Below are 13,049 nucleotides of genomic sequence, written 5' to 3'. Positions count from 1 at the left end.
CACTTGGAAAGGTGACTGATGTGGGTGCTTGGCTTCTCTGGTCCCAGCTTGCCCTCCAGGGAGCAGGGGCTCTGTCTTGTCCCAGGTGAGCTGAGCTCCTGAAAGGAGGGCTTTCCCAGCCCTGGGACCCTCCGAGGTGGGTGTATGGGTCTCACAGGTGCTTCCTGGGATTTCCTGTGGCAGCACAGGGCTTGGTTTTGTCTTCCGTTCCTGGTGGAAAACCATGGGAGAGGAAGCTCAGACCTCTACTCTAAGTATCAGAGCCTGTTCACCCTCTTCCCTTTGGTAGCTTGTGAATGTGCCAGGAGTTTTGAGGTGGGCTTGCCTTCTGGCAGCATGGACTTTATTTGTTAAAATAATAGGCGGAAAGAAGAGGCCTCTTTTGGAATGTCCTGGCCACAGGGTCATGTCAGCTGCCAGTTCTCGTCTGCCATCCTGGAGTTGCTCGGTCTCACCGAACTGCCTGCCCGCCTGTTCTGGCGGCTCCAGCGCAGGTTGTCCCTGCTGCTTTGATTCCAGGTGATTTTATTATTTTTTTTTATTATTTTTTTTGAGATGGAGTCTCGCTCTGTTGCCCAGGCAGAAGTGCAGTGGCGCATCTCGGCTCACTGCAACCTCTGCCTCAAGCGATTCTCCTGCCTCAGCCTCCTGAGTAGCTGGGATTACAGGTGCATGCCACCACGCCCCGCTAATTTTTGTATTTTTAGTAGAGACGGTTTCACCATGTTGGTCAGTCTGGTCTTGAACTCCTGACCTCATGATCCGCCCGCCTCAACCTCCCAACGTGCTGGGATTATAGGCGTGAGCCACCACCCCCAGCTGATTCCAGGTGAATTCTTCTCTGATGGGCGGGCGAGGGTGTGTCCATGTGATGGGTTGGAGTGTGTGTGTCTGAGTACACAGATGATGTGTTTTCCCTTCAGCTTCTTACGTTTTCTGAGCATCCATTGTGCCTTAACATTTTCTGCTTGTCCTTTGGGACAAAGCAGTATTTTACTCATTCTTTGAATGTTCTCATTCTGTTGTATCATGTGACTTATTAATAAAATCAGTTTCTACCAAAAAAAAAAAAAAAAAAAAAAAAAACACTGAAGCTGTTAGGGTGGGCCCTAATCCAATCTGACTGACATCGTTTTAAGAAAAGAATATAGGCTGAGTGCCGAGGCTCATGCCTGTAATCCCAGCACTTTGGGAGGCCGAGGTGGGAGGATCACGAGGTCAGGAGATCGAGACCATCCTGGCTAACATGGTGAAACCCCATCTCTACTAAAAAATAGAAAAAATTAGCTGGGTGTGGTGGCGGGCGCCTGTAGTCCCAGCTACTCAGGAGGCTGAGGCAGGAGAATGGCATGAACCCGGGAGGCAGAGCTTGCAGTGAGCCAAGATGGTGCCACTGCACTCCAGCCTGGGAGACAGAGCGAGACTCCGTCTCAAAAAAAAAAAAAAAAGAAAGAAAGAAAAGAATATTAGGCCTGGCGCGGTGGCTCATGCCTGTAATCTCAGCACCTTGGGAGGCTGAGGTGGGTGGATCATGAGGTCAAGAGATCGAGACCATCCTGGCCAACATGGTGAAACCCCGTCTCTACTAAAAATACAAAAATTAGCTGGGCGTGATGGTGCATGCCTGTAGTCCCAGCTACTTGGGAGGCTGAGGCAGGGAGAATTGCTTGAACCCGGGAGGTGGAGGTTGCAGTGAGCTGAGATTGCACCACTGCACTCCAGCCTGGTGACAGAGCGAGACTCCGTCAAAAGGAAAAAAAAAAAAGAGAATATTGGAAAAGACAGACAGACACACCAGGGATGCATTAATACAGAGGAAAGACCATGTTGAAGACAGAGCAAGAAGATAGCCACTGGCAAGCCAAGGAAAGAGGCCTCAAAAGAAACCAACCCTGCTAACACCTTGATCTTGGACTTCCAACCTTCACAAGTGTGAGGAAATAAATTTCTGTTATTTTAGGCCACCAATTCTGTAGCATTTTGTTATGGCAGCCCTTACAAACTAACACAACTAGGTAATAACAGAGAGAGAAATTCATCCCAGGTCTATTTGCCTGCAAGCCCATGCTCTGAGCAGGTCTTGCTTTCTCCATTTATACAATGAAGGGAGCCAGCTCTTATGAGAATTCAGTGAGAGAAACGATTTAGGATAATATTGAGAGACATGACTCCTCAGAGAGTATTCTTATCTGCCAGGAAAGATCTAAGAGTAGTGCCTTGTGCACAGTAAGTGCTCATAAAATGTGTATGGAGCTAAATGAGGGTATACCTCAACAAAGGGCCTGAAAGGGAAAAAATAACAAGTTTCCTAACCCTAGAGTGCCCAAATCCCAGAAACTGCTGCTGAAAGGAATTCACTGGAAAGCCTTTACTGAATGATGCGAACTAAGGAGTAGAACCAGGGTTGCCCAATTAACCCACTAATTTATTCTCCATACCCACACACTCACATGAAACAATGTAAGCCCTCCCCTCCCCATACCATACACACTCACCTCAAACTCTGACATACACTCTCACTCACATACAGGTACTTGCAAAGCTTACATGAGCTCCCATAGACACATCTTGCCCACACTTTCATATATATTCCACCATAGTCTTATGCCCTACACTCTGATACAAATGCATTTATTCATATATATATTCTCCCAGACACCATAACCTCCTGCCATTCACATATATTCCACATACTCACATACAACTCCACTACAAGCTCCCATATTTTCACATGCATTTCCTTTGTTTACATACAGTTATATGCTCACATATACACATATGGATATTTGAACATACATAGAAAATAATCTAGCTGGGCACAGTGGCTCACACCTGTAATCCCAGCGCTTTGGGAGGCCAAGACAGGAGGATCACTTGAGCCTGGGAGCTCGAGACCAGCCTGGGCAACATAGGAAGACCCCATCTCTAAAAATATTTTTTAAAAATTAGCCAGGCATGAGAGTGTACACCTGTGGTCCTGAGTACCCAGCTACTCAGGAGGCTGAGGGGGGAGGATCACTTGACCTCAGGTGGTCGAGGTTGCAGTGAGCTGTTATCATGCTACTGCACTCCAGCCTGGGTGACAGAGGAAGACTCAGTCTCAAACAAAACCAAACAAACAACTCATATGTTGGACCTTAAACCCCAAGGTGATGGTATTAAAAGGTGGGGACTTTTGAGATATGATTAAGTCATGAGGTCTCTGCCCTTGTGAATGAGATTAAGGTCCTTATAAAATAGGCTTCAGATAGCTGCCTGGCGCTTTTATGTCATCTGCCATGTGAGAACACTGTGTTCATCCCTTTTGCTCTTCTACTATGTGAGGATGAAGCAAGAAGAAGCCATCTCAGATGCAGACAGCAGCCCTCACCAGACACTGAATCTGCCAGTGCCTTGATCTTGAACTTCTTAGCCTGTAGAACTACGAAAAATAAATGTATGTTGTTTATAAATTATCTGGCCTGTGGTATTTTGTTATAGGAGCAGAAATGAACTAGGGCACCTTCACTGTTGTTCAGAGATGGAACTGATCACTCCTTCTTTCGCATTCCCTCTGGCTTCTCTTACAGTACTCATATTCAGCCCCGATTTCTACTTATTTAAGGAGCAAAGCCCAGAAATGCTAAACAACTTGCTGAAGAATTCATTGCTAGTAAGAGGCAAAGACCTGGGTTGGGGAGGTGCTTATCTCATTGAGGGCAGGGATTCCATCTGATTTCTTTGTTTTCTTAGTTCCCAACACAAAACCTGGCACGTAGAAGTGGCTCAGTTTGAAAGGATGGAAAGAAGAGGGATAGAAGAGGAAAGAAAGAGGAAAAGCAAACTTGCTTCTGGGATTAGTTTGGTATTTGGCACTAGTTACCTTCCCTGAAAACTGTCAGACAGAGGGCACTTTGCAAAGGATCATGAACCAGACCATGTAAGGTACCTCCATCCTAATCAAACTCAGCAAGTTGAGGAGAAGGAGGCAGTAAAGGAAAGTGGAGGATATTCTAAGAGAAGCAGAAAGGCTGAGAAGAGTTTGAGAAAAACAAAAAGACAGATAGAATCCTGAGGTGCAAATATAGACTTATTCAGGAGGCCGAAAAAGAGGCCAGGATGTGGTAAGAGGGATGAAGATTAGAAAAGGGCCAAAGATTAGCCAGATTCACATCGTGGCCAAAGTGCTCCATGACAAACTTGAGAAAAAAGGCACCAGTCCAGCCCCGGCTTGAGCTTATAGGGGAGTGCAGAACTCATCCAGGATATCAGTTGCTAAATGTGAGGGGAAGGAGAATCAGGGAAATTAAGGCTCAGAGCCTCCCAGCTCAGGCCTATGTAATCACCTCTGCCCTAACTGGTATACCACAGTAATTGAAGCCAGGGGTCAACTAGCAAAGGCCCAAGGAACATATAACCCAAATAATGAAAGGCTTGAGGCAGGCTCAGAGGACATGGTCAACTCTCAGTTATCCATATGCTAATAAACAGTGGATTATTCACAAGGTTTTTTGTTGTTGTTTGTTTTGAATTCAAACCTGGTTTTAACCACTTCAACGTACCACCTCTTCCTCCTCCTACCACCTTCCCCAGGCAGCCAGCATCCCCTGAGAGACTGACTGTGACTCCTTCTGGGTCTTGAAGGCCTGTACCTATACCTCGCTGGAGTCAGGGTTCTCAGGGAGGAAGCTTTGGAGCACCTGATCCAAGACCTTCGCCGTCTGCCCATAGAGAACCTGGAAGGGAAAGAAGATTAAACAGTCATGGAATGGTTGAGGCTCTAGGCTCTCAGTGGGAGTAACCATAGGTGTGGAATGCTGTTATTGAGTTCCTGTCAGATGCCATAAACACCTTTTCTTTTTTCAAGCTTTCCTCACAAATCACCCTAAAAGTTAGCATGCATTGACAACATTTTGCAGGTTGAGGAAACAGACTTAGAAGGGGACGTAATTTCAGCCAAAGTAATAGAGCATTTAAGTAGGAGGTAGATTCTGCACCCATGGTTCCCTGAGTTCTAACTTCATGTTCTTGCCAATATATCTGTTGCTTCTGAAAGACCTTTCAAATCACAGAGAATTCTTTCTTTTCTTTAATCAACACATGTAGCGATGTATATTATTTCTTTCTGTCCCTTTACTTTTTTCTCTTTTTTCTTACCTTTCATTTTGTTCTTCTACTTTAGTTTTCTTCTTGCCAGCCTTCCATTATTTTCTCTGTCTTCTTTCCTCCCTTACTTTCCATATACATTTGCTTCCTAATATGGAGGATCCTGCTGTAAGAATTGTGGAAATCAATCAGCTCATAACCCCTGTTTTCAAGGAGTTCCCAGTAAAGCACCTACAGATACAAATTCACATGTCCACAGGATCACATGGGATATAAATAAATTCACCCCACTGCTTCTAGTACAGCATAATAAAAAGAGAACTTGGGTTGGAAATCTGGGTCTCAGTCTCTGCTTTGTCACTTACAGTATGACCTTGGGAAAATCACACTACTTTCTTGAGCCTCTGTTTTCTTATCTAGAAAATGGAAACAATAAAACTTGGTCTACAGCCTTCACAAAGGAGCTTCAAGGCTGGGCGTGGTGGCTCATGCCTATAATTCCAGCACTTTGGGAGGCCAAGGCAGGAGGATCACCTGAGGTGAGGAGTTTGAGACCAGCCTGGCCAGAGTGGTGAAACCCCGTATCTACTAAAAAATACAAAATATATATTGGGTGAGGTGGCAGGAGCCTGTAATCCCAGCTACTCAGGAGGCTGAGGCAGGAGCATCACTTGAACCTTGGAGGCGGAGGTTGCAGTGAGTCGAGATTGCACCATTGCACTCCACCCTAGGCAACAAGAGCAAAACTTCATGTCAAAAACAAACAGAAAAATTAGCCGGGCGTGGTGGCACATGCTTGTAATCCCAGCTACTAGGGAGGCTGAGGCAGGAGAGTTGCTTGAACTCAGGAGGCAGAGGTTGCAGTGAGCCAAGATTGTGCCACTGCACTCCAGCCTGGGTAACAGAGCAAGACTCTGTCTCAAAAAACAAACAAGCAGACAAAACACACACACGAGAAAGATAAGAAGATATAAATAAGGAAGAAAGTGTTATGTAAAGCATCCAGTCTATAGTAGAGAAGTAATAAATGATAGCTCCTTTTCCAATACCATGATGCTTCTTGTGTCATTAATTGAGCTGGAGTTGACCTGGCATGGTGGCTCATACCTGTAAACCCAGCACTTTGGGAGGTCAAGGCAGGAGGATTGCTTGAGTCCAGGAGTTCATGGCTAGCCTGGGCAACATAGTGAACCCCATATTGAAAACGCTGTTGCAAAATTGTAACAGAAAATTGTTACAGTGAAAGAGATCTGACCTAACCAATTCCATCTTGCTTCTAACCTCCAAACTGTCTTTGTTCATTCCTGGGCATAGGCCGAACTAACTCTGGGAGGAACTTAGTTTACAGTTTAACTTTGGAACAAAGATGATAACTGCCCTTTCCCAAAACAAACCCCCTTCCTGCCTGGGGAGTAGACTGTTTTCGTAGGACTAATAAATTAGCCACAAGATTAGAAATCATGGTTTAGGGCCGGATGCGGTGGCTCATGTCTGTAATTCCAGTACGTTGGGAGGCCAAGGCAGGTGGATGACTTGAATCAGGAGTTAGAGACCAGCCTGACCAACATGGTGAAGCCCCGTCTCTACTAAAAATAAAAAAAATTAGCTGGGCATGGTGGCACGTGCCTGTAATCCAGCTACTCAGGAGGCTGAGGCATGAGAATCGCTTGAGTCCGGGAGGCAGAGGTTGCAGTGAGCCGAGATCCTGCCACTGCTCTCCAGCCTGGGCGACACAGCAAGTCTCTGTCTAAAAAAAGGAAGAAAGAAGGGAAGGGAAGGGAAGGGAAGGGAAGGGAAGGGAAGGGAAGGGAAGAAGGGAAGGGAAGGGAAGGGAAGGGGAGGGGAGGGGAGGGGAGGGAAGGGAAGGGAAGGGAAGGGAAGGGAAGGGAAGGGAGAAAGAAAGGAAGGAAGGAAGGAAGGAAGGAAGGAAGGAAGGAAGGAAGGAAGAAAGAAAGGAAAGAAAGAAAAGAAATTATGGTTTAGGAGTCATGAAGCTGGAGGCTACAAGATTCTGACCCTCCCCAAATTGCTCCTGGGAAGCAATAACATCACTATTGTAAAACCTGTGAACCCTGAATAGCTGAGACAGGTCCCAGTCAATTTAGAAAGTTTATTTTGCCAAAGTTAAGGACATGCGCACCAGTGAAACAGTCTCTGAAGGTCCTGACGACATGTGCCTAAGGTGATTGGGACACAGATTGGTTTTATACATTTTAGGGAGACATGAGACATCAATCAATATATGTAAGATGAATAATGGTTCGGTCCAGAAAGGCGGGACAACTGGAAGCATAGGTGGGACAACTCGAAGCAGGGATGGGGCTTCCAGGTAGTAGGTATGTAAGAGACAGATGGTTACATTCTTTTGAGTTTCTAATTAGTCTTTCCAAAGGAGGCAATCAGATATGCATTTATCTCAGTGAGCAGAGGGATGACTTTGAACAGAATGGGAGGTGGCTTGGCTGGACAAGGTGGCTCATGCCTATAATTCCAGCGTTTTGGGAGGCCGAGTTGGCGGATCACTTGAGACCAAGAGTTCAAGGCTACAGCAAGCTATGGTCACACTATAACTGTCCAATGGGTTCTACTTGCCTGCTGCCCAGATAGAGCCATTCTATCAAGATAGGAGAATTGCAACAGAGAAAGAATTCAATACACGTAGAGCTAGCTAAACGGAAGACATGAGTTTTATTATCACTCAAATCAGCCTCCCTCAAAATTAGGAGGCTAAGGTTTTCAAAAGGAGAGTTTGACAGGCAGAGGGCTAGGGTAAGGATCCTGCTGATTGGTTGGAGATGCAATCATAGGAGCATGGAAAATGGTGCTTGTATGTGGAGTCCACTTCTGGGTGGGGGATCACAGGGGAATTGCTGGTCTAACTGGGGCCATGCAACAGTCAGAAATGCAAAAGTCAGTTGGGCACGGTGGCTCACGCCTGTAATCCCAGGACTTTATGAGGCCAAAGCCAGGAAACTGTTTGAGCTCAGGAGTTTGAGACCAGCCTAGGCAACATGGTGAAACCCCATCTCTACCCAAAACACAAAAAGGTAGTCTGGTGTGGTGCTGCATGCCTGTGGTCCTAGCTACTCTGGAGGTTGAGTGGGGAGGATCACTTGAGCCCAGGAAGCAGAGGTTGCAGTGAGCTGAGATGGCACCACTGCACTCCAGCCTGGGTGACAGAACGAGATCCTGTCTCAAAAATAATAATAAAATAAAATAAAATAAATGCAAAAGCCTGAAAAGACACCTCAAAAGGCCAATCTTAGGTTCCACAATAGTGATGTTATTTACAGGAGTAATTGGGGAAGTTGCAAATCTTGTGACCTCCGGAATAATGGCTGGTAATCATTTAATTATGCCTACATCTTAGCGGAATTCAGGGCCTTCTCATCCTCCTAACTTGGAGGTCTTTCATTAGTTTTACAAAGGTAGTTTAGTCTTGAGAAGGGCTATTATAATTTAAACCATAAAGTAAATTTCTCCCATAGTTAGCTTGGCCCACACCCAGGAATGACCACGGACAGTTTGTAGGTTAAAGGCAAGATGGAGTGGGTTAGGTCAGATCTCTTTTACTTTCACTGTCATAATTTTGTTACTGCTATAATTTTTTGCAAAGGTGCTTTTAGCACCACTATACTGTAGCCTGGGTGACAGAGTAAGACCCTGTCTCAAAACAAACAAACAAACAAACAAAGGCTGAACTCAGTAACTTACGCCTGTAATTCCAGTAATTTGGGAGGCCTAGGTTTGTGGCCAGGAATTTGAAACCAGCCTGGGCAACAGGGTGAGACCCTATCTCTACAAAAAAAAAAAAAAAAAAAATTAGCTGGGTGTGGTGGCATGCCTACCCAGCTGGTAGGTAGGGGTCCAGTCCTAGCTGTTTGGGAAGCTGTAGCGGAAACATCTCTAAAGCCCAGGAAGTTGAGGTCGTAGTGAGCTATGGTGGCCTCACTGCACTCCAGCCTGGGTCACAGAGTGAGATCCTGTCTCAAAAAACAAAAGAAAACAAAACAACAACAACAAAAAAATTTTTTTTTTTTTTTTAAGACAGAGTCTTGCTCTGCTGCCTATGGTGGGGTGCAGTGGTGTGATCTCAGCCCATTGCAACCTCCGCCTCCCAGGTTCAACCAATCCTTGTGCCTCAGTCTCCCAAGTAGCTGGGATTACAGGCTCGCTCCACCATGCCTGGATAATTTTTGTATTTTTAGTAGAGACAGGGTTTCACCATGTTGTCCAGGCTGGTCTTGAACTCCTGACCTCAAGTGATCCACCCGCCTCGGCCACCCAAAGTGCTGGGATTACAGGCGTGAGCCACCATTCCAGGCCAAAAAACAAAACTTTGAAAAGCTATTTAATGCCTACTATTTCAGGAAAAGAGTCTAGGGATTTATTATTCTAACAAGATAAGTTTCCAGTTTATAGGACCCCTTCTCTTCTATGTAAGGGATGGAAGCAGAGAGACCAGTTAGGAAGATAGTACAGTGATCCAGAGAAAACCAAGGCCTGAATTAGAACAGTGGCCATGAGAATGTAAAGAAGAGGACTGATTAAAAAGATAGTAGATTACGTAGTCTTGGGGGAGGGTGGCACCAAGGGTGAGGGAGAAGATGGAACAGTGGAAGTGAGTGAGGAGGTGAAGTAGTGGAGAATGATAATACTGTTACAGGACCCCACCACTTACCCAAAGTTAGCCTTTTGGTAGGGGATTTCCTCACCAGAGTTCCTTTGAGGTTTGCCAGAAAGATGTTACAGGAAAGGGGTCCAGATCCAGTCCCCAAGGGAGGGTTTCTGGATCTCGTGCAAGAAAGAATTCAGGGCGAGTCCATGGAGTAAAGTGAAAGCAAGTTTATTAAGAAAGTTAAGGAAGGCTGGGCGCGGTGGCTCACGCCTGTAATCCCAGTACTTTAGGAGGCCGAGGTGGGTGGATCACAAGGTCAGGAGATCGAGACCATCCTGGCCAATATGGTGAAACCCTGTCTCTACTGAAGATACAAGAATTAGCCAGGCATGGTGGCGGGCGCCTGTAGTCCCAGCTACTCGGGAGGCTGATGCAGGAGAATTGCTGGAATCCGGGAGGCGGAGCTTGCAGTAAGCAGAGATCACACCACTGCACTCCAGCCTGGGTGACACAGGAGACTCCGTTTCAAAAAAAAAAAAAAAAGAAAGAAACAGAAAAAAAAGAAGAAAGTAAGGGAATAAGAGAATGGCTACTCCAGAGACAGAGCAGCCCCGAGGGCTGCTGGTTGCCCATTTTTTTTATGGTTATTTCTTTTCTTTTCTTTTTTTTTTTTTTTTTTAGAGACAGAGTCTCACTCTGTCACCCAGGCTGGAGTGCAGTGGCTTGATCTCGGCTCACTGCAACCCCCAACTCCTGGGTTCAAGTAATTCTCCTGCCTCAGCCTACCAAGTAGCTGGGACTAGAGGCACACGCTGCCACGCCTGGCTAATTGTTTTGTTTGTTTGTTCTGTATTTTAGTAGAGACAGTGTTTCACCATGTTTCACAGGCTGGTCTCGAACTCCTGGGCTCAGGCAATCCACCCACCTTGGCCTCCTAAAGTGCTAGGATTACAGGTGTGAACCACCGAACCCGGTCTGATTATTTCTTGATGATATGCTAAACAAGGGGTGGATTATTCATGCTTCCCCTTTCTAGACCATATAGGGTAACTTCCTGACTTTGCCATGGCATTTGTAAACTGTCATGGCGCTGGTGGGAGTGCAGCAGTGAGGAAGACCAGAAGCCACTCTCATGGCCATCCTGGTTTTGGTGGGTTTTAGCCCGGCTTCTTTACTGCAACCTGTTTTATCAGCAAGTTCTTTATGAACTGTATTCTGTGCTGACCTCCTATCTCATCCTGTGACTTAGAATGCCTTAACCATCTGGGAATGCGGCCCAGTAAGTCTCAGCCTTATTTTACCCAGCCCCTATTCAGGATGGAGTTGCTCTGGTTCACATGCCTCTGACAATACGATTAACAATATAGGCAAGGCTGGGCGAGTGGCTCACACCTGTAATCCCAACACTTTGGGAGGCTGAGGTGGTTGGATCACCTGAGTCAGGAGTTCGAGACCAGCCTGGCCAACATGGTGAAACACTGTCTCTACTAAAAATACAAAAATTAGCCAGGCGTGGTTGCATGCCTATAGTCCCAGCTACTTGAGAGGCTGAGGCAGGAGAATCGCTTGAACCTGGGAGGTGGAGGTTGTGGTGAGCTGAGATCGTGCCACTGCACTCCAGCCTGGGCGACAGAGCGAGACTCTGCCAAAGGAAAAAAATATATATATATATATACATATATATATAGCTTAACTAACAGCTGCAAGTGCTTACAGTGTGTCATGCACTCTTCTAAGAAGTCCCTCCCCCCTCTCCCACCAGCTCTTCTTTCCTTTCTGAGACAGAGTATCCCTCTTTCGCCCAAGCTGGAGTACAGTGACAAGATCTTGGCTACATAGTCCTAAACACATTTTAGCCAACCTGTAAAATCAGAAGGACTTCACTGCAACCTCTGCCTCCAGGGTTCAAGCCATTTTCATGCCTCAGAATAGATGGGATTACAGGCGCATCACCACACCCGGCTAATTTTTGTGATTTTTAGTAGAGACAGGGTTTCACCATGTTGGCCAGACTGGTCTTGAACTCCTGGCCTCAAGTGATCCACCCTCCTCGGCCTCCCAAAATGCTGGGATTATAGGTGAGAGCCACTGCACCTGGCCAATGCTCACCTCTTTTAATCCACATACCAGTCCTTTGAGACTATTATGCCAGCAATATTAATAAGTGCTCTTATTATTTCCGTTTACAGATGAAGTAAACGAGGCATAGAAAAGTTAAGTAACTTGCTCAAAGTTTCAAATAGTAAGTGGTGAAGACGCAATTCAAGCCCAAGCTACCTGAGTGCAGATACTGAGATTCAGATGACTCTGAATACTGTTGCCATGTATTGAATGACATAGGAGGAGGGACAGATTTTGGGGGAAAGTATTTAAGATTTAGACAGGTTGATATTGGGTTGCCTGCGGGATCACATGAGTGCAGCAGAAAGTTGATTAAATGTGTCTGGAGCGCCACAGAAAACTTAGCTAGAGACTTGAAGAACATCAACATATAGGTGTTTGCTTAGCCGGGGCCACAAGACTGCTCTAGGTGAACTAGATAACACAAAAGTGGAGGTTGAGGTGAAGTGAGGGGGAAGGAAATGGTGGAATAATGAAGGGGAAGCAGTAGCTTGAAGATACATTTGATTAACTTCAGGATTTCACAGACAATGCCTTGGACTTGGAGACTTTATTTAATTCATGCCCACTGGCACTGCTAGGAGTGTCCTACATCACTACAAGCCTAGGGATTCTTAGGATTCTTGAGCATCTGCCGGGACAGATCCATATTCCCTGTGGTAAGTTGAAATCATTGTCCCCCAAAAGATACTCACATCCTAATCCCTACAACCTATGAATGTTACTTTATGTGGTTAAAAGAAAAAGAAAAAAGAAAGAAAAACATTGGACTTCATTGCAATTAAAGATCTTGAGATGTGGAAATTAGCCTGCATTATCTGGGTGGACTCTGCCACCACATGTATCCTTTTAAAAGGGAGGCTGGGGGAGATTTTACAAACACAGAGGGGAAGATGGAGCAGAGAGAGATTTGAAGATGCTGGTCTTGAAGTTTGGAATAATATGCTCCAAGCAAAGGAATGCTAGCAGCCACTAGAAAAGACAAGGAGTGTATTCTTCCCTAGAGCAGCTGGAGGAATCACGAACCTACCAGTACCTTGATTTCAGCTCAGTGATACTGTTATCAAACTTTTGGCCTCCAGAACTATGAGAAAATAAATGTCTGTTGTTTTAAACCACCAAGTTTGTGGTAATTTGCTATAGCAACAACAGGAAACTAACGCAGTGCTTCTTCAAAATTACCACTATTTAACACACTTTGTCCACTAATTCCTAATTCTCAATA

At 45.6% G+C, this 13,049-nt stretch overlaps 1 long non-coding RNA gene across 1 annotated transcript in view; it reads right to left on the bottom strand.

Annotated features, from left to right (window-relative positions):
* LOC112130758 (uncharacterized) overlaps positions 1-13,049 on the bottom strand; it is a 54,592-nt gene that overhangs the window by 38,430 nt on the left and 3,113 nt on the right. Inside the window, exons 2-3 of the long non-coding RNA XR_002912958.3 lie at positions 5,137-5,251; positions 4,542-4,715 (exon numbers count right to left, since the gene is read on the bottom strand). This is a non-coding gene — a long non-coding RNA (uncharacterized LOC112130758). The remainder of the gene's footprint in view (positions 1-4,541; positions 4,716-5,136; positions 5,252-13,049) is intronic.

The sequence above is a fragment of the Pongo abelii genome, chromosome X (genome assembly GCF_028885655.2).
Source record: "Pongo abelii isolate AG06213 chromosome X, NHGRI_mPonAbe1-v2.0_pri, whole genome shotgun sequence".
NCBI classification, from domain to species: Eukaryota; Metazoa; Chordata; class Mammalia; order Primates; family Hominidae; genus Pongo; species Pongo abelii.
The sequence above is the reverse complement of the archived record's forward strand: the minus strand, read 5'-3'. Positions and strand labels throughout refer to the sequence as shown.